At 33.9% G+C, this 21435-nt stretch overlaps 1 protein-coding gene across 1 annotated transcript in view; it reads right to left on the bottom strand.

The window, feature by feature from the left end:
* Positions 1–21002, bottom strand: part of CDH9 (cadherin 9) — a 138480-nt gene extending 117478 nt beyond the window's left edge. The window contains exon 1 of the mRNA XM_005694834.3: positions 20823–21002. The gene's annotated coding sequence lies outside the window, so the exon portion shown is untranslated. The remainder of the gene's footprint in view (positions 1–20822) is intronic.

Genomic DNA, 21435 nt, shown 5'->3' with positions numbered 1-21435 from the left:
GTTAGCATTTAGCTCTGTAAAAACATTCCAGAAATAGATTTGATTATTTTTATTATAAAAGTAATTTAGATGTTTAATTTTATTCAGGAACAATGAAATAAGTACTGTTTCAAATCCTTGTAATTTTCATATTGCAATCTGGGCCAACCAAAAGAGGGCGCTAAAGTATTGTGCTACGTAGCTTGGTTTTCTATATGGATCAATTTCACATAGGAATTGAAGGGATGTGTTTAGACGTAAATTTAACCAGGTCTGATATTGACAAATTAACATTGATATATTATGCAAACTCTTAAAAGATTGAGTCTTATAAAGAGAGAAATCACATAATCTTCAAGTAACCTGAATCACGTGATTTTTGTCTATACTTGTATGAAAGTGAAAGTGAAGTCGCTCAGCCGTGCCTGACTCTTTGCGACCCCATGGAAAGTAGCCTGCACCAAGCTCCTTCGTCCGTGGGATTGGGATTTTCCAGGCAAGAGTACTGGAGTGGGTTGCTCCAGCAAGAGTACTGGAGTGGGTTGCCATTTCCTTCTCCAGGGAATCTTCCCGACCCAGGGATCGAACCCAGGTCTCCCTCATTGTAGACACACGCTTTACCGTCTGAGCCACCAGGGAAGTCCCTATAGTTGTATAAATAAGGCCAATAACATTGAGGTTGTTTACATCACATGAATACAATTAAAATAAAACAAAATATGACGGATTTTAAAAAGGACACCAAAAGTATATATTTTACATAACCAGTGATATCATTGGCAAAGAGATCTTATATACTAATAATATGTGAGTTTTATCCAGGACAGCTACTACCCATTTTCCCCATAGACTAGGGCAAGATACCATTATTAATAAAGGTTCATTGCCAAGGAAAAATAGAGTCTGTAGTTCCTACTACAAAATGTTACTTTATAGTGGGATTAATTTATTTAGTGTATAGTTTAATTTCCTTCTCCAAAATATCATAAAGAAACAAACCTCTAAGTCCAGTAGGAAATCACAAAGAGATGAGATGAAATAATTTACCTATAAATAATTAATTTTCATGTCAGTAGACTGTGAAAGCAATATGTTTAATTGACTATCAAATACTTGTAATGTTATGCTTCCTCAAGACATTACATTGAAACAGAGGGTGTTGCCCCTTTGCAGTTTGGGAGAACTTATCTTACACATTTATGCTTTTACTACTCTGATAGCACTATAAATAAAACATAGTTAAGGTTAATAAATTCTTCTAGGTTTAAATGAGGGATCTAACATCTGAAATGCCTGACATATTTTTTGACATAAACCAATGGTACGATGATATCCAAGGACAGAATTACTGAAAGATATCAATATTTAAGTCTAAAAGAAATGACTGACCTATATTTCGTTTTTTAAGTCTAGTCATTTACAAATTGAGTGTATTTTTAGAAATTCACTTGATATTAAAATTACATATTCTTTAAATGAATCCAATTGTTATCTTTGAAACTGGGAAACTGACATACTTTCTTTTTCCCAAAGATTGAGCTGTTGTGTTAGCAAACTGTTCCATTTCAAGCAATCTTTGCTAAAATACAGAAATAATAAAAATAAAAATAATACACACACACACACACACACACGTGCTTTGCTGTGCTTAGTCACTTAGTTGTGTCCAACTCTTTGGGACCCCCCCTGCCCCACTCTGCTCCTCTGTCCATGGTGAGCTCACCAGGCTCTTCTATCCATGGGGATTCTCCAGGCAAGAATACTGGAGTGTGTTGCCATGCCCTCCTCCAGGGGATCTTCCCAACCCAGAGATTGAACCTAGGTCTCCCACATTGCAGGCAGATTCTTTACCATCTGAGCCACCAAGAAAGCCCAAGGATAATGGAGTGGGTAGCCTATCCCATCTCCAGGGGATCTTCCTGACCCAGGAATCGAACTAGGGTCTGCTGCATTGCAGGTGGATACTTTACCAGCTGAGCCACCAGGGAAGTCCAAATATAAAAATACATAAATAGTGTTAAATAATTTTATAACTACAGAAACATACATATAAGTTCAATCAAATGAGTAGATTACACTATTTCAGTTATCTGAACAAAAAGCAAGATAATTTCTTTAGAAAGCTATGTATTTCTACAATAAGCTATGTATAGCTTATGGTATACAATAAGTTTTATACAAATCCAAATACAATACAATAGTTGTGAATGTGCTTGAAAAAATACAATAGTTGTGAATGTGCTTGAAAAAACACGGAATGTTTGGTGCTGTAAACATGATAAATTAATACATTTCTGAATATTTTTGACAATAATAAAATTCAAATTCATATTTCTTAATGCAAAGAAAGTCTGATATCAATGTTGAAAACTTAGGCAATATAGAGAATATCAATCGAACACAAACTATTACTCTAATACTAGGGTGGACATCAACACAGAGGGATCCACATCTCAGGAAAGGCCTTCAAAAGGACCATGTATAAGAGCATAGTACCAGGTCTTTGGGTACTTTCAAACTGTTTATTTCTATTGTTCTGTTTTTTATTTCCCCACAAGATGGAAGCTTGTTAGAGAAATAATAGAATGTTAAATATTAATATAACTGTTTTCACAAATTTAATTGACTTCAGAACTGAAAAGGCCCTTAGAAGTCTTCTTATCTCCATCAATCATTTTCAAAATGAAGAAATTCCAAAGTGGTAAATGAATACAGAGCCCCTATCTCCAGTCTTTTTGGCCCCATCTCTTGTTCTTTTGACTAGATTGTAATGTAATTCCACCACATAAAATTTTAGAAGTAGTTAACCCCACTTTCGTTCTTGCAGACAGCAGAGACAATTGGCATAGGCTATTTGTCCTTCTCTATATGCAGAGTTGATTAGTTTTATCCTACTCTTTCTGTAGGGTTTATAGAGAAAGTCAGGCCCAACTACAGTGGTGAAATAAATGGCAGTCATTATTTCTGTCTGGCTATTCATGCTTACTAATATACCATATTTTACATGTAAAGGGTATGAATCAAAAATGATTTTTTAAAAAATATAATGATTTACATTAATCAGTCATTCTTAATCACATAACTTATCCTTGGAGACCTAGATTCTATCCTCAGTTTTCTTGTCTAGGATCAGTTTAAGCAAGTTTTTCAGAGTCTTGGTATCCTTACCTAAATGTCTGTTAGATTCCTTCTTACTGTAATAGTCCCTGGTTACATTAAATCAATCTTTTCTTAATTTAAAATCTTCCTTCCAAGAGAAAGATCACATTTTATAGCATAAACTTTTTTAATTTAAAAATAGTATTAAAATCATTATGACAGCTTGGCCCTATTTTTATTAATAATGAAAACTGGACAAGTGTTTTTCTAAGACCAATGTATTTTTCATGCATTTTCAAACATATTTTTCATCTTCCGATAATTGGGAGTTTTTTTAGTGCTCTGTGCGTTTTCAAAGTGTGATTGCTTACATAATTTTAAACAACATTTCTTCAATGTTTCCAATATGTTCTTATTGTTACTCCTACTCTCTGCTGTCATGATTGATGATATGGTATTTTTAAAAGTCAGTGAAGATTTCTTTTGAAAAAATATGTTGCCTAATCAAGTAAAACCCTAGCAGGGCAAAAGCATCTTTTATATTTCATTTTCCACTTTATTTTAAAAGTTTAGACAGGAAAAGTCCTGAAACATATACTGAATTTTATAACTACATTTTTCCAAATACAAGGGTAAAATTCTCTTAAAACAGTATTAGAAACTGACAGTTTGAGTATTTTATGAATATAACAAGAATAGTTGGCAAAATTAATATTTATTAAATGGCTATTACATAAGCACTTTTGAGGCAGGAGGTAGATGGCAATCCAGGGTAAAACAATGGGACATTTTTCCCCTGTGGACCAATATACCAAGATAAGAACAGCAGGACAACTGAAAGAGGAGCCTGGGCCCTGCCCAGACAGAAGATAAGAGACCATATATTTCTCATTCTCAGTCAGAAGATCTTCCTGACTACACGTGCGGAAAGGCTCCTTGGGGTTCAAAAGGGGATCAATGTCAATTGATACCCATAGACGTCTTCAGTAGAATCCATCTTGACTAGGTGATATGTACACACACATGGGAGGATCCTGATATATACCAAATATGGACTCTGAACCAAGCAAGTCAGAATTATTGGTCAAGAAAATATGAAAGAAATGCCTCATAAAAGTAATTCAGGCCACCACAAGGGAATGACTCAGCAATTCTCTCTCTGAGCCCACCTGTGTGTCTGCCCACCCATATGTCTATCCACATGTACTGTACTTTTTTTTTCTTGTAATAAATACTTTACTTTTTTCACTACTTTTCATCTTTGTGGGAATTCTTTTCTGAAAAGTTGAAAGGCCAAGAACCCTTATGGGGTCCAGTGACTAGGATTTGGTGTTCTCACTGCTGTGACCTGACCTCAGTCTCTGGATGGGAACCCAAGTCCTGCTTCGAGCCACTGCAAGCCAAGGCCACCAGAGATCACTTTGATGTATGCATTATCATAATCCCTCTTGCAAATCAAAACCACAATGAGGTACCACTTCACACCTGTCAGAATGGCTGCGATCCAAAAATCTGCAAGCAATAAATGCTGGAGAGGGTGTGGAGAAAAGGGAACCCTCTTACACTGTTGGTGGGAATGCAAACTAGTACAGCCACTATGGAGAACAGTGTGGAGATTCCTTAAAAAATTGCAAATAGAACTACCTTATGACCCAGCAATCCCACTGCTGGGCATACACACCGAGGAAACCAGAATTGAAAGAGACACATGTACCCCAGTGTTCATCGCAGCACTGTTTATAATAGCTAGGACATGGAAACAACCTAGATGTCCATCAGCAGATGAATGGATAAGAAAGCTGTGGTACATATACACAATGGAGTATTACTCAGCCGTAAAAAAAGAATTCATTTGAATCAGTTCTGATGAGATGAATGAAACTGGAGCCGATTATACAGAGTGAAGTAAGCCAGAAAGAAAAACACCAATACAGTATACTAACACATATATATGGAATTTAGGAAGATAGCAATGACGACCCTGTATGCAAGACAGGGAAAGAGACACAGATGTGTATAATGGACTTTTGGACTCAGAGGGAGAGGGAGAGGGTGGGATGATTTGGGAGAATGACATTCTAACATGTATACTGTCATGTAAGAATTGAATCGCCAGTCTATGTCTGATGCAGGATACAGCATGCTTGGGGCTGGTGCATGGGGATGACCCAGAGAGATGTTATGGGGAGGGAGGTGGGAGGGGGGTTCATGTTTGGGAACGCATGTAAGAATTAAAGATTTTAAAATTTAAAAAAAATAATAAATAAATAAATTAAAAAAATAATTTTAATGATTCAATTGTCCACATTTTCACCTGAGGAAATTTAAATTTAAGAAGATAAAATAAGTTTCCTGAGACCACACTGGAGGCGAGAGATAAAACTGGTGTTTCTGACTCAAGAATCTAAGCTCTAACTATCACAGTTAGCACTTAAGTAAATATGATTTGTTCCCTACTCTGTAGCTCAAAAGAACGGCAGGCAGATTTGCATTGGGAAAGGGAGAAGCAGGGATATAGGAAATATAAAGTTAGCATCAAATCAAAAGTTATAAATAACACACCTTCCAATATGGTATATGAATCAGTTTCATAATTGAGTAATGTAGAACTTATGGAAGGAATTATTTAGCAAAGCACAATTCACCCAATATACTTAGACCATTGTGTTTCTTTACTGAAAACATCCAATAACTTTTTATGATATAATCTTAAAACTCTAAACTGTGTATGTTTTCATTTTTGTTTTACAACTGCAAATGAAATTTTAGCCAAAATGAACACTATTTTGCAAGATAAGAAGCACATTTTCTACATGTCATTTGGGTTGCGAATCTTGTCATTATGATTGTTTACTTTGCACAAATGTTGTAATCTTATACATGTATATTGGGTACTGTGCTGACAGGTGCTTTTAAAGAAGAGTGTCCAACCAATCCTTGATGAGGTCAAAGGTCAATTTCTCCACAAATACTTTGTATATCAGGGATCCAAGAGAATATGACTAGGATCAACTATACCAGACCACCTTACCTGCCCCCTGAGAAACCTATATGCAGGTCAGGAAGCAACAGTTGGTACCAGACATGAAAAAATGGACAGTTCAAAATTGACAAAGCAGTATGTTAAGGCTATATATTGTCACCCTGCTTATTTAACTTCTATGTATAGTGCACTATATGAAATGCCAGACTAGATGAAGCACAAGCTGGAATCACTATTGCTGGGAGAAATATCAACCTCAGAAATGCAGATGACACCACCCTTATGGCAGAAAGTGAAGAGAAACTGAAGAGCTTCTTGATGAAGGTGAAAGAGGAGAGTGAAAAAGATAGCTTAAAACTCAACATTCAAAAAACGAAGATCATGGCATCTGGTGCCATAACTACAAGGCAAATAGATGGGGAAAAAGTGGAAACAGTGACAGACTTTATTTTCTTGGGCTTCGAATCACTGCAGATGGTGACTACAGCCATGAAATTAAAAGATGTTTGCTCCTTGGAAGAAAAGCTATGACACACATAGACAGCGTACTAAAAAGTAGAGACATCATTTTTTCCAACAAAGGTCTGTCTAGTCAAAGCTATGGTTTTTCAAGTAGTCATGTACAGATATGAGAGTTGGACCATAAAGAAGGCTGAAAACCAAAGAATTGTAGCTTTGAACTTTGGTGCTGGAGAAGACTTCAGAATCCCTTGGACAGCAAGATCAAACCAGTCAATCCTTAAGGAAATCAACGCTGAACATTCATTAGAAGGACTGATGCTGAAGCTGAAGTTCCAATATCTGGCCACTTGATGTGAAGAGCCGACTCACTGGAAAAGACCCTAATGCTGGGAAACACTGAGTGCAGGAGGAGAAGGAGACAACAGAGGATGAGATGGTTGGATGGCATCACTGACTCAATGGCCATGAGTTTGAGCAAACTTCAGGAGACAGTGAAGGACAGGGAAGCCTAGTGTGTAGCAATCCATGGGGTTGCAAAGAGTCAGACATGACTGAGTGACTGTACAACAACAACCTAATTTGGTTGGTGCTCAAAATACTGAGCACCAACTAAAAGACTGTCTAGGGTCCTGGAACAAAGAAATAAGAGAGTAATACAATTATCTCTGAAATTTTAACCACAGATCATCAAAAAAAGAGGAAATGAATAACAAAAGAGAAATTGTAAATGTGCCAGAATATAAAGGTAAGCATGACATAATAAAGTGATGAAAGTGGAACATGTAAGACAGCAGATCTTCAGAAGCAGAGAAAAATATCCAATCACATAATTAGACTATTTCTTTTGGAAACTCTACAGAAGTATGAAAATCATGTTCCAAACAATCACACAGATAGGATGAATCAACATTTGGAGACACTTGAGACAATTCTAGAACAGATCCTGCTGTCCTTAGTGCCTTCAAGAAGGATAGAATTTCCCTCAATATTTAGGAAAAAAGAGGATCAAACCTATTATGGAGTTCATTTTTCCCCTTTGGAAAATTGTAAGATTAACTGTCCCTTATTATAGATATAGAAATATACAAAGATATATACAGATCTATATGTCCTCCTTACAATAAGATACTCTTTCCTACCTTAGCTTCAGTGAATCTTCAACTTATAACCAGGAGAAAAAAGAGAAATAAATATTTGGGGCACTAAGAATTAATATTTATATATTCTATAGTAATTGTCTGAAATTCTTATCACTATATAAATAGTAACATTTAATAAAATCTAGCTTTGTATACATACAAAGATGACTATTATATCAGAACCATTTGTTTCATGAAGCAAGAAAAAAATGTGAGAATGCACAGTTACCAATAGGTGAAAAGTGGAAAATATCCAGTTCACATCTTTATTATGAAGTTTATAAGCATCTAAATATACATAACAATCTAATTTTTATAAGTTAAAGCAATTTAAATCAGAATATTATAAAGAACAGCAAAATTTATCAACATACCAGAACTTTAGAACTTGCCATTCTTTCTGTCTAAAATGATGGGTTTTTTTTATGATATTTCCACTCAGAACCAATTTAAATATTACCTCCGAAAAAATCTCCGAGTTACCCTGATAAGTTCCACCCCATTCCTCTCAGTACCTCTCTACCCCACTGCCTATTTCCTTAGCATTCATCAGTACCATGTTTATCTTATTTATTATTTATATTACTCCCCAAGAAAGTTCAATCTGATGACTAGAAACACTTTGTATCATGTTTACTGCAATAAACTTAGCACTCAGAAAAGTGCTATTTGCATAGTAAATATTTAATAAATATAACTAAATAGTTTCTATGTTTTATGAATATTAACTCCATTTTACATGGATTAAGAATAAACTATCAAATCAGTAACATTCATCACAAATGCCTTCTCTGAAAGATAGCTTGCAAGTTAATTTTAGTGAATGTCACAAGCTTGCAATCATTATTACCATTTTTATTTGGACTACATTTTTCAAATGATAGTAAAATTCTTATATAAGTAAACCATCTTTATAAACTCTATGCACTTAAGGTCAAGAATGTCATTCACTTCATAGTTATTAATGTAATTCAAAGAATAAAAGGTAGAAGACCATAAAAATGATAGAAAAGGAAAATTAAATACCTGGCTAAAATATGTGATGATATGAGTTACTATGAAATGTTATTACCATTGATTTAAAAGACTTTCGTAACTCATTCACATCATCAAGATCCATGTGTAATATACTCATCCTAACTTGAAGCAATAAACCTTATAGTATTCAATCTATGACTGTAAATATTCTATCTTACTTTAAATATGGTATAAATTTATACCACATAATTTTTCAAAATGTAAAATATTGTCATTGTATGCTATGTCAACTTAAGAAATCACATGACAAGTATGCATATTTATATTGATAATGTTGTACGTGACTTTCAGATTTACCTTATCTAATTTCAAGAGCAATAAAAGTAGTTATCAAATTAAGCTAGGTCACTCTTATGCTTTTCTACACGGAAAGTTTCAATACACTTTAAGATGTAATGAACCTGAGCAATAACATTCTTAATAATAATAACAGTGGTTGTTATAGTATCAGTAGTGTCTCTTCATAATATACTGTAATGTAGGTATTGCTAATATCTTTACTCAGGAAGTTCCAAGAGCTCTGAAGCATTAAAAATCTTTCTCAACCTCATACATGAAGTATACAGTAAAGCTACTTTTATATTTTAAATGTATGACTCCAGTACTTTGCTTGCCCTTATGACCATAAAATATTACCTATCTAAATTTACTGCTCATTGCATTTTACTACATATGAGAAAATTTGTACCCAATAAAGAAGATAACTTACCAACAAGACAGAACCTGTAAATGGAGCCGGGAAGAGACTGTATATTTACTTACACCATTAGCCAAGTGCATTTTTGCTATTATTTTGATAAACTTGTATGTTAATTACAAATATTTTAACTTATAAACTGTTAAGCACATCTTTGTCAGGTCAATATGAAAACTCCATACATATCATGAAAGCTTTGGTTTTTCTTCCAGGGAACTCACACCAAATCATAAATATTTTTGTAAGGATTCCAGGATAGTTCTGATCATTTGAAATGTATACTTTAGGCCCTTTAAGGCTGTAAACATACTTTTAAGATTCATAATATAGCAGAAAAATTAAAATATATAAACCAACTGCTGAAGACTCAGATCCAAGGCTGAGAAGTACTGATGTATTTCCAGACATGATGAAGGGTGGGTTAGAGAGAAGGGAGAAGAGGTTACTGATATATATTCTTAATTTACAAGATTATAGTTTGTGGAATATATCATTAATTAAACATACTAGAAGACAGACCAAGATTGAGATTGACATGCATACAGACTAATATGTATAAAATAGATAACTAAATGTGTTCCCTGGTGTGTAGCACAGGGAACTCTTCTTAATGCCCTGAAAAGAAAGTGAAAAAAGAAAAGAAAGTGAAAAAAGAAAAGAAAGTGAAAGTCACTCAGTCACTTAGTCGTGTCCAACTCTTTGTGACCCCCCATGGACTATACAGTCCATACAATTCTCCAGGCCAGAAGACTGGAATGGCTAGCCTTTCCCTTCTCTGGGATCCTCCCAATCCAGGGATATGTAATGCCCTATGATGACCTAAATAGAAAAGATATCCAAAAAAAGAGGGGTATATGTAAAAAAAAAATTATTAAACATACTGTTGGGTAGGTGAGCAATTAAAATGTCTTATCTTTTTAGGGAAAAGAGATATGAAAGTTTTCATAAGAAGACTGGTTGAAGGACAAGATGGTAAAAGATCAGTGGAAGATAGGACTAGTATTTTCTCTCTCAGGATTTGGTATTTTGCCTTGTAACACAGAATTACAAATCATAAAGACATTTTTTTCTATGTATGTCTTTTGAAAGCAGTGAAGAAGAATAGCAAAACGGTCTTGGATTAACTTGGAAAGCAGCTTATAAAAGGGAGTTATAGCCCTACTTATTGTGTGATCCCTATTTCATATTAGGATTATTGATTTCAATTTTGGGATAATATCAAACAAGAGCTCAATTTGCACAGGGCAACTTGAATGGTATAGCAGTCTATAAAACATTACTTATTTTAAACTGCAGTAACGAGGCCTGTTCACACTGAAAGTAAAGTATAGGCTAGACAATGTTTTCTTTGAATGCTTTTCTTTTAATACTATTACATAATGGTGAAATAAAAATTAATACCAAGGAAAACTAAGAATAAATAGAGACAATAAAGATAAATGTTGCCACTTATGGCAAGAGGAGATTGTCTAACAAGTGAAGCTTTTGGAAATGAAAGTGATTTCCATGTGATGGTCTTCCCAGCATATGGCCCACAGCAGCACAGAGCCTAAGACATGACGCAGATCTTCAGTGATGAATAAATTCAAAGCTAAGAAAATGAAATAATCAGCCAATGGAAAGATTAATTTCTACAACTAATCAGAAGATCTTTTTCTCCTGATGGTGAACTTAAAAGAACATAAAGGATGCATATAGGATTCTGAACAGACTTCTCAATAAACCTGCACATATTTAGAACACCACATTCTGCTATTGATGTTATGAGAAGTACTGCTTCTACAAATACCAGCGAACTGTAAGATGGACTGTCATTTCCACTACGTGAAAATGGAACACAATCAGTTTCTTAATGTAAAAAGTTCATAGGTATCAGTTTTGGGATTCTCGAGCACTCAGCATGAAATACTTTTGCTAATTTGTCTCCTCACACATACACCTTATGTATATTAACTATACAAAGAACAGCCTTATCAGTTTCAAGTCCTGATTTTTCTTAATCGTTTAAAATCTTCATGCAGCTGTATGCAAGTCAGGGCTACATTCCTGGACCTGCAGTCAAACCCACTAGTCAGTAGTACCATGTCTCTTTGTTCCTCTTATCTCTTCTTAATGAATTGTGACCTCAGTAATATTCAGCTTGGAGAAAGCAATGGCACCCCACTCCAGTACTCTTGCCTGGAAAATCCCGTGGATGAAGGAGCCTGGTAGGCTGCAGTCCATGGGGTCACTTAGAGTCGGACACTACTGAGCGACTTCACTTTCACTTTTCACTTTCACGCATTGGAGAAGGAAATGGCAGCCTACTCCAGTGTTCTTGCCTGGAGAATCCCAGGGACAGGGGAGCCTGGCTGCAGTCTTTGGGGTCACACAGAGTCACACATGACTGAAGCGACTTAGCAGCAGCAGCAATATTCAGCTCCCCATAAGGCCCATCCCCTGGAGAAGGAACTAGCCACCCACTCCAGTATTCTTACCTGCAAAATCCCATGGACAGATGAGCCTGGTGGGTTTCAGTCCATGGGATCACAAGAGTCAGACATGACTTAGCAACTAAACCACTGTCATAAGGCCCATTTCCAGTCAATTAGAAGGTAAAGTTGGGAGAAGTGGAATGGCAGCGAAGTGTTTATATCAATAAAATTGCCCATTGAATATACTGACCAATTTTTATTAGTGTCACTTCTAAGGAGCTCCTTGAGTTAGAAAAGCTACTTTTCTATTACAGTTCACTGAATCATCTTCCTGAAAAGCAAGCCAAATTAAGGATAAAAAAGCACTTGCAGTTAAACATATTCTGTCTTGGAATTAGAGAAGGTGTAGGCGTAGGAAAAACTGAAGGTGTAGGGGTAGGTGGAAGGAGAAAAGCAGTAAACTGGGAAACAGAAATAGCAGAAAACTAAAACTTCAATGAAAGTAATAAAGCTAAAGTAGTTAAAAGCAGCAAGAGGAATAAATTATCACAGGTCATTGCATTGGAAAAAAAAATCTGCCTTCTATGAATCACTACATATTTACATTCAATTTGGTAGAAATCAGTGGGAAACGTACAACTCAAATGAAGTCTATTTTAGCTACCAAACAATTCAGAATTCAAGCAGAAGCGAAAGGTTAAAAGAAGATGGATGTGGATCATTTTTTTTCTCAGAGATAATAGTTATAGTTAAAGGAGAGGTATATTTAACACTTTCAGCACAATACATGTCACCAAGCATATCAGAAAATTAATGCATTATATAAGTTATATACTTGCATTATATATAGTTATATACTTATATACTTGCTCAGTGGCTAAGTCATGTCCAACTCTTTGTGACCCCGTGGAAGGCAGCATGCCAGGTGTCCCTGTCTTACTCTATCTCCTGGAGTCCTCTCAAAATTATGTCCATTGAGTCAGTGATGCCATCCAACCATTACATCCTGTCACCCCCTCATTTGATGTATCTTATCAGTGAATTTATTATCAAGAACATTTTAATCACATGTTAAAGACAAAAGTTCTTTACATAATCTTAACATATGCTTACTTTCCTCTATATTAAATAGGTTAAAAAGCAACTTGTAGTGGGAATTTCCTCACTGTCCAGTATTGTTGCCTGGGGAATCCCATGGACAAAGGAGCCTGGGAGGCTACAGTCCATGGGGTTACAAAGAGTTGGACATGACTGAGCAACTGAGAATGCATGCACCAGTGACCAGTGGTTTCACTATGTGCTTTCACTGCCCAGGGTAAGCTGTGTGGCATGACCAAAAAAAAAAAAAAAAAAAAATTCTACTTTTAGTAAATTAACTACTTATACTTAAAATGTTTCTCATCTTGAGGATAAAGATTAATTTCACATGGGTTCCATTGATATAAGTCAAAATACTGGATGAAAAGTAATGAAAACATTAAATGATTACATTTAGAAAATGATATAAAGCTGTAATTTTAATAAAACATGTATCACTGATAGTTTATAAAACATCTCTTATTTGTAGAAAGTCATTGCATTGTAAGACTATGTATAGATTTCTAGTTATTTTCTAAAATCTGTTTTCAAATCCATATTTTACATAAAAATATTAGTTATAAATACATAAGGATATGTTTGTCAAAACTCACCATCTAAATTAAATTTTCATTCTGGGGTAGAATTTACTCAACACCCTTTCCATCTGGGTTGTTTACCTACATTTTTTTGTAGTTTTAGAACAGTGCAATTTAAAATGTGTGTTAGTTGCTTAGTCGTGCCTGACTCTTTGCAATCCCATGGACTGCAGCCCACCAGGCTTAGCTATCCATGGGATTTTCTAGGCAAGGATACTGGAGTGGTTTGCTGTTTCCTTCTCCAGGGGATCTTCCCTACCCAGGGATCAAACCTGGGTCTCCCCCACTTCAGGCAGACTCTTTATCAACTGAGTTACTAGGGAAGCCCATAATTCAATAATATCATTGAAGTATAATGTGAGACATACACAATTGACATATTTATTGTGAAGTAAATTTTATTCCTCCCTGAAAATGCTTAAAGCTCAATTTCAATGTAAAACTGCAATAAATACAGCTTAGTTTTGAGTAAAATGGAGAGGAATTTCTATGCCTGTGTTTAAATAAAGAGTTACAGTGACTCCAAAGATAATGCTTCATTTGTCAGCAGCAAACCATAAGAAGGTTTGGGGAGACATCAGACACCCATGATAGCATCATTATTAAATTATTGCGTGTCTCTGCAATGGCAACCCACTCCAGTACTCTTGCCTGGGAAATCCCATGGATGGAGGAGCCTGGTGGGCTACAGTCCATGGAGTCGCGAAGAGTTGGACACGACTGAGCAACTTCACTTTCACTTTTCACTTTCCTGCACTAGAGAAGGAAATGCCAACCCACTCCAGTATGGTTGCCTGGAGAATCCCAGGGACCGGAGCCTGGTGGGCTGCCGTCTATGGGGTCACACAGAGTCGGACATGACTGACGTGACTTAGCAGCAGCAGCAGCTACTGAGTCTGTCATTGAATCTCACTACTTTTTAGTCTCCATTCTGTCATTTGGTCTCCATCAGTTTCAGTATTCATCTTTGAGCATTTGTAATTATAAACTCAAGTAGTTTCCTGATATATATTTATTTTAAAAATTCTATTAGAACAATTGCCCACTTAATTTTCTGAAATCAATTTTCTAAATTTCCAAAATTGAAACTTTCTTATTTAAATAAAACAATCTTCCATATTTACATACTGAAAGCAAAATTTAACATAAGTCTCAAGTCCAAAGTAGTGACCTTGAGACACATCATACATATATACATTCAATATATATATAGACATTTAAATATATAGATATAGATAGCATTGATTTTAAAAAATCTTCATTTTAAAGAGTTAAAAGAACTCTATAATATTAAAAATTTTAAGCTTATTATTGTTCACTATTTGTATTTCAATAGAACTCCCTATTCTAAACTGACCAAAGTTAATTTTAATTATATAAAAATATTTACTTCCGATATGATAACATTCTTCATTGTTAATGACTGTATCAGGAACCTTAATTCTAAGCTAAACATATATGAAAGATGATTTTCATATGCATTATTATAATAGTATTAATTATTTAGTCTTTGAAAGAGTTAAGTAGTATCAGAAATATAAACCTGAATCTTATTTAATGCTCTTATACTCAAAAAAGCATTAACTGAATTGAAAATATATATAAAATGTCACATCATCTAGATACACTGAAGATTTAGGGGAAAAGGAAAAGTATTGCTTTTACTCTAATAGTTAAACTTATTTAAACCCTGCTCAGTGTATGCATAGTTAATTTGTAATATGCTAAGTTATAAAATTAACCTGGAAGTACTGGAAGTAATACACATATTTATCCTTCACTGATTTATTAAATTATTGTATATAAGTTATATGACATAAAGCAATGGTCTTTAATCTTAGTATCATATTTGTAATATAAAGAAAATTTGGATAAGCAAATAGTTAATTTACCGAATAATACAAGAAATATAAAAGGGGTATTGACACCGTCAGCTATGGAAAATGACCAAATAAATCATTTAAAATTTCATCATATATTATGTGCTATTGCTATATTTTAAATAAATGATAAAGATCTTATTTTCCAATAAAAATAATCTAAGTTTTAACCAATATGGCTTGAGATAGCATTAAAATTCCTACTTTATTTTCTACCCACCATATGAGTGGGTAAAGAGATTATAATTTTATGAAGCCTTCAAGAATTTTGTACATTAAACGGAAAGTGATTATTTCCAGTTATGGTTTTAAAAAATGCACGTGTAACTCTCCCTATCTAAAAAAATCAGCCATAATACATGAACTTTCTGTTTAAACTTTTCCAATATTAAAACATAGTTTTAACTCCTATTTTATCATTTGTTCATAGTATCCATGATTGCCAATAAAATAGATTTTTACTGTTTAATATTACACCATTCTACTAATTTAACGTCTATAATAATTTGTACATTGAACTGATCATGTTATTACTTTCTTTTTTTTTCCATCATATATTTTTGGGTACACAAAAACACATGCACACAGATCTACCTATATATACAGAAAAAGAAATACATACAGATGGATGTATAGATAAATATATAAAGATATAGATAGACAGCCCTAGAGGAGGGCATGGCAACCCACTCCAGAATTCTTGCATAGAGAATCCTTATGGACGGAGGGGCCTGGTGGGTTAGAGTCCATGGGGTAACAGAAAGTCAGACTAAGCAACTAAGCACAGTACACAACATACATAGATAGATATTACTTTGTAATTTGACCTGTAAATGTTCTTCAGTGTTTCATTTGTGGCTTAATTACCATTACAGTGAAAAGAGATTTGAATTGTGAAGTGTTTATAACACACAGATGTTAATATTTTGAAACAATATTTCAAGCAATTATATTAAATAATTTCAATAACCTGTTTTGCTAGGGAAAAAAATAGATGATAATGAAATTATTTGTCTGAAAGAAAACACCCTTTGAAAACTTGTAGTATTGAGGGCCTAGTTCATAAAAGCACTATATTTCACAGGATATCTTTTGTCACAGGAAGTGGATTACTGGTGTTTATTTGCTTCGATTACACATTGATATGCATTGTTGTCATCCTTATTACACTTCCTTCCTGTAAATATTGTTTCTTGCTTTTTATGACTTTCCTAAGATCTTGTTTCAGTAAATATGAGGAAAATGTCCACTATTCATTGGATATTCTGTTAATAATACATAAAGTGTAGTGATTTTTCCAATATAAGTTCTATCAGGTGTATCTATTTCTTACATGTTCACCTTTAAACTCAAGAATCAAATAATAACTACTAGCCACTACTATCTCCATGCTTTCGAAACTGTTAATCTCAGACAGTGATATAAGGAGTAGATTTTTTAATTAACTCTTACAAAACAATCATATGTTCTGGTGTTTCACTGATTAATCTGAAAGACCAATAATTATCTTGCTCGTGAATAGAAATACAGAATATTAATACAACCATTCCTCCTGCAATTGATTTATAATTTAGCAAAGTGATTGAATAGGGGGAAAAAAGGAAAACCTTGAATGTCACTTTAAGAAAATATTCAGGTCTTCTCCCTTCTTCTTGTCCCCGCCTTTTCTCTTAAAAATAAATTGTTGTTCAGTCCTTAAGGTGTGTCCAACTCTTTGTGACCCCATGGACTGTAGTATAAAGACATATGTATTACACACACACACACATACCACAGCAACAATAACCTCATGAGATTTCCATTTGCTCTTCATAAGTAGTAAGATCCATTATTATGACTTTTATGCTTTGGGAGGTGTTTCTTGATAGTGTTAATATAAAATGTCTTGGTTAGGTTCCAGAGATCCTTCTTTTATTCAGGCACTTTGCATTCTTAATGTGGCTATAAGACCATCTCTTAGTAGTGCTAAATTTAGGGATAAGTACATTAACATATTAGGGCTGCTATGAAAATGTATAAGAGTGCTATAAAGATACTCTCCTCACTGTGCATTCCTTACCTTATTATATTGATGAGGATAATGGTAGTTCCAGGCAGAGGAATTTGAAGTGACTTATAAGAAAAAAAAAAAAAAAAACTTTTTCAGGATGTTTAAAACAATCTAGTATTTTCAGCTAGTCACTCTGTGTGTGTGTGTGTGTATCCCTGATATGATTCTCATGACTCAACTTTCACATAATGTTCCCACGTAATGATATATTTTCACAAAATGTTGACAATTTTCATATATAATTTGACATCCTTGGTTATATAATCTGATTTTTCTAAACCTTAGTTTTCCTGTGCAACATCAGAGATGGAGGTGGTTAAAACCCCTTTTTTAAAGTTCTAGGATTTTATGTTAACACCTAAATAAGATGATGAGATGTTATAGACATTAAGAGGCTTGACAGAGGTATATTTTAAGACACAGCTCATTTTGAAAACAAATATGCAAGCTACAAAGGAAATGATTTCTTTACCTTAAGAAGTGTCTTATTCTACAATAAAATAATTTATTCATAAATTTACATTAGGTCAAAACAAAGCTAACTAAGACCAATACCCTTTGGTACCATTTAGAATGTTTTCTTCTTTCTTAGGAAAACTTAAGTAGATAAATTAGCAAGCAAAATGCCTAAGAACCTGACTAGAGCTTTTATAATAGAAAAGAATAATATAATATATTATGTATGTTTACATACTGTAAGATATATATATATATGTGTGTGTGTGTGTGTGTCCTTGAAGTCAGAGGTGAAAATATTTAAAATATCACATTGAACATTTTTAAAGTATCATACTCTTCTTTAAAAACATTAGATTTATTTATACTTTATATTTAAAATGCCTTTGAGGGGACAAAATTAGTCTTAAATGGTATAGCAAGCTAGTGATCTAGTTTATTGAAGCATTTGTATTAACACTAAATAATTATCCATCTAGTCTGTTCACTTTCATAGAAAACAAGTTACAGCCAATGATTATTTATGACACACATGCATATTTTTTAGTTAACAGAGCTTAATTTTTATTTTCTTGTGTACAATATATCTCCATATTACTCACATATTTTATGTTATGTAATTTTAAGCATTGTCCAAAGCATTCTGATAAACTGCACCTCCAGATTGTGCAGAGATTATAGGGAATGCATGTCTGCCTTAGATCACCACTGATGTCTATAAAGAGGTAACTCAGTAAAAAAATATATATATATATATCAGATGAAGTTTTGGGGCATGTACCAAAGAAAGGACCTTAAACTGACTAAACTTTGTGTGTATGAGGGTCACAGTAAAATATCAAATACCCAGTGAAATCTTTTTATGCAAGGTGACATTCAGAAGAGCGTCTGATTTAACATGTAATTTATCAAGTAGAACAACATAACATTTAAAGACATAATTTCAAAGCTAACTTTGATACCATAATCCTTTATACATAGGCAGTGGTACAAGACATTTTTATTCCAATTATACAATGAGTACAATAATGGTGGTATAATTATGTGAAACATTTCAAAATTGTTCTTAAACTATAAATAGTATAATAAGGGGAAAATCATTTTTCTATCCTAGAAAGTAATATGATCTTAAATGGTTTGCTTTTTCAGTCCTAACAAACCTTTCTGACTTAAAGTTAGTGAATTCTTTCTAAATTGATACTACTATTCTGCTTCCTCTGAAGCATTTTTTCTATTCATTACTTCCAGAATTAGATTTGCCCATATAATGAGCTTTATCTTACATTTTCTCATGTTTCAAAACAAATACAGAGATGACAGTATTTTAACACCTCAGCATATGTCTATTAAGTGCATACAATTATTTTGTTCTCTTCATTTTAGAAAACTTCAGTTGAATCCATAATATGTTTGACGACAAGACCACAAATACATGCTGCTCATGTTGAGTCCCATGTCTCTGCTGCTATGGGCTGGAATAGCATGTTATTTCATTTTCTTTATTTTTCAAAAAATATCTACCATTCAATCCTGTATGAACAAGTTTTGTAGTTACACAAATGATGTCTACCTTTGACATAGCACTGCCTAGGTAATGAAGAAGTGTCTCAGTCTGAAAACAGGATCCATCCTCTATTGAATACTAGAGGTTTTTAAATTGTACTTTTTTGCCAAGTTAAGAACATTGAATGATCAAGTTCATTCTTAGTTAATGGCTGAAGATGGGCAACATTCTAATTCCACAGACAAGTAGAGAGCCACATGAAGATTTCCTCCTGTCATGCAAAAGTTACCACCTTTGTCAGTTACAAAAATCACTCATTTTTATGCTACAGATTTCAAAGACCTTGTTAAAAAAATCTTGATTATTAATCTCATAGATGATATACAACACAATATTATATTGCTAGTCTCCCAGAAAAGACTTCCAAAAGTTGATAATACAAATAAATGTGAACTTTACTACAGGTGATCACTGTTCCTTTGTGCACTTTTGTTATTTAAAATAGATTCTGAGAACATACACTGTTAACAGTATCTAAATGTAAGTGCTATAGAATATAGATAACCTTTTAGTTAAAATTCATCATGGCTTTTTAGAGATTAGCATGCTTGAAAATATAATTGATGTGAATGGTTATATTGAGTATGCAAGGTAAAAAAAAATAATGCTCCATTAAGTCATTGCATTTTCCATACCACTTCAAATAAAACACACCAATTTTGCCTTTGAAACTCCCTCCTGTGGTTTTCACCCAGTCTTTATTACATTAAGATACATTTGCCCAGGATAATGGAGAACAATTATAGCCAACAGATATACACACTCAGAATGTTGACCTGAGTGAGAACCACAAATATGTGAAGAAACCTCCTTCACCAGGTAAAGTGATCACTATTATCCTGGCATCCTATGTTTATCTATATATGTGGTATTTTTATTATTTCTATGTCATTTCATTTTAATATTAAAAATAAATCACTTTTTAAGACATGATCAAGATGGCTTTATTTTTGATAGTTCTGACTCAAATTACGTAAGCAAAAGTTATGAGAAAAATAGGAGTCTATTTCAAATTAATATAATAATAGTACACACAAACAAAATTAATATGTGTTTCAAAGCCACCCAAATCAACATGATGAGAAGTTTAGTTGTATTTTTTAAATAAAGCTCCATATGCAAATTTGAGCACTATAAAAAGAGCTTTGGTGGTATCAGTTTTGTAAAAGTAAAATAAGAAGCAAACATTGCAAGTTTTTTCCCTGAGCATTTTAATATCTTATCCAAATACTAAAAAATGTACTCTTACCTGCTTTCAAATGTTGAGAGAGAGAATGAAAGAGCAAAATACAGCAACTAAGAGAAAAGCACTATTTGTATTACTACATTACAAGAAAGCAAAAATTAAAGAGCTTATAATGTCAAGCAAAGTATATGACATTTACCTTGTTCCGCAATGAAATTGAGTTTAGCCCAGCTCAGCGCTGACAATTCCGGTGTTGCTTCTCTCTCATTCCTTCTCTTCTCTTTTTATAGTATCTTCTCAGCCGAATCTTCCTGAATCTCAGTGTGCCTTCCTCTTACAGCGAGCATCACTTTTAACTCAGACAGGCAGGAAGCTGAAGCCAAACGAACTCTCTATCTGATTGGTTTCCATTCAGCGTTTCTGATTAATAAGAGACGTCCCTCACATAGGAAGATATTGCCGCTGATGGCGCTGCAGGGCTCCAGGTTTGGGTTGGGGACTAAAGACTCTTTAGGCACGGCGATTTGCAGGCGAATAAAGTGGGAGGGCTCAAAGAGGGCTTTGTCAAAGACTCCCATTAGAGAAAACAACCCAGTGTTTCCGTCTCCGTTAATCAGCTCTGCTTAATATGTTTACAGTTGGGAGAGAAAGGTCACAGCATGTCTGTAACCTGTAAATCATCTGTAGCAAATATATATCACACGGACAGTGCTGATACTCAAAAGGAATTTTGTGTATACTCCCGGCAGAATTCATGACTGTTTTAATTTCAAATTTTCAAGTTTAAGAAAAGAGAAAGAATCTAAATTCTA

The sequence above is a fragment of the Capra hircus genome, chromosome 20 (assembly GCF_001704415.2).
Source record: "Capra hircus breed San Clemente chromosome 20, ASM170441v1, whole genome shotgun sequence".
In the NCBI taxonomy this organism is placed as follows: domain Eukaryota; kingdom Metazoa; phylum Chordata; class Mammalia; order Artiodactyla; family Bovidae; genus Capra; species Capra hircus.
Note: the sequence above shows the minus strand (reverse complement) of the source record. Positions and strands in the feature narration are given on the sequence as shown.